Raw genomic sequence first — 1,818 nt, 5'->3', positions numbered from 1 at the left:
ACAGCTAGTATAGGGGTGTTGAAAGCTGAGTGAGTGGGCTGGAGATGGCCCTTTTTTTTGTAAATCCTGAATGATGGGGCAAAGGCCAAAAGGGCTGTGGTCAGGGGATACTGGGCCTGGCATATAAACTTAGTGGGGTCCTTAAGCCTAATGTGTATTGGAGAACACTTTGCAGTGGAGGGGCTTGATGTGTCCCGGACAACTGTGTTGACAGGCTCAGTTAATGTTGGAAAAGGAGGCCGTGAGTCCGAGTTGTCGGCCAGGAGTGCTATAAAAAACTGTGTGGTAGGCGAGGCATGGGAGGTGATGCTGATTGTAACCCTGAGAAGGGAGAGAATATCTCTTCCCAGTAGAGGGATGGGACATTGGGGCATGACAAGGAAGGAGTGTGAGAAGGGTGTGGAAACGTCTTGCATGGTGCATGTTAATAGGGGGGTTTTACAAGGGAAAATCTGTTTACCTCCTACCCCGACAATAGGAGAGGTGGAAGGTGTAGTTGGGCCCCAGAACTCCCTCAGGACCGAAAAAATGGCTCCAGTGTCTAAGAGGAAGGAAATAGGGCGCTCATCGACCACAAGCCGCACCCTGTGTCATGATGGTCATGGTTGGGAACAGAGACCCAAGGCCCCATCAATCTTCTCCTGCTAGTCCCAACAGGTCGGGCTTAGATTGTGGGGTGATTGGCCCCTCTCCCCTTCAGGTGGCAGGGCAATCAGATCCCCAATGGCCCCTTTTGTGGCATTTGGGACAGGGAGTGGTTGGAGGCTGAGGAGAGGGGCAGGCTTTTGCCCAATGTCCCTCTTTTCCGCATTATAAGCAGGTTCCAGGGGGTGGCTTATGGGTTTGTGGGCGCCTGGGTTGCAGCTGTCCTTGGATTATTTGTGCAAGCATCTGAAAATTTGCCTGATCAGCTCTCTGCTTGCGGTGTTCCTTTTCCTCCTATTATGAAAAACCTTAAAAGCCACCGTAAGAATTTCAGTCTGAGGAGTAGCAGGCCCCTGCTCTAGCTTTTTTAATTTAGCCCTAATGTCGGGGTAGCTCTGGGCTAGGAAATAGGTCCTTAAAACATGACAACCATCTGGGGTTTCTGGGTCTAGATTGGTATATTGTTGAAGAGCCTTGGTTAACCTGTCTAAAAATTCAGAAGGGGTTTCTTCCCTTTTTTGTATTACTTCCTGCACCTTTTGGAAATTTACAACTTTTTGAGCAGCCTGTTTGAGGCCGGCTGCAAAGCAGGAAGCAAAAACATCACGGGAATTTATGCCAATATTGGTGTTATAATCCCATTGGGGATCCTGTTCTGGAACTGCATTGGAACCTGTAGGGTGGTTAGGATTAGTCCTGTGTGTTTTGTCTGCATGGGCATGGGCCAATTCCTATATACGCCTTCGCTCCTCAGGAAGGAGAGTGTTAGCTATCAACATGTATATGTCATGGTGTGTGNGTCAGTGGTAAAGGAGCCCAGTTTCTTCTCTAATTGTGTGAGATCAGAGATGGAAAAAGGTTCATGAACTCTGATTACCCCTTCTGGGCCAGCCACCTCTTGAAGCGGTGCAATAGTGGGAGGGACCAGAGGGAGCCCCTGTGATCTAGTCTGTGGAGGACTAAAAGGTTTTGCAGGAGGAGGGGAAACGGGGGGCAGAGATGGAAAAGGAGAGGTCAAGAAGAGGTGGAGACTTACAGGCCAGGAGGACTTGGGAGGGAGAGGGGATCTCCTTCCACTTTTTGAGGTGCTGGCAGAAGTTAAAAAGGTCGTGAAAGGGCTGGCCCGTGGCTCACTTGGGAGAGTGTGGTGCTGATAACACCAAGGCCACGGGT

The sequence above is a fragment of the Galeopterus variegatus genome, unplaced genomic scaffold, assembly GCF_000696425.1.
Source record: "Galeopterus variegatus unplaced genomic scaffold, G_variegatus-3.0.2 Scaffold3573, whole genome shotgun sequence".
NCBI lineage: Eukaryota > Metazoa > Chordata > Mammalia > Dermoptera > Cynocephalidae > Galeopterus > Galeopterus variegatus.
The sequence above is the reverse complement of the archived record's forward strand: the minus strand, read 5'-3'. Positions refer to the sequence as shown.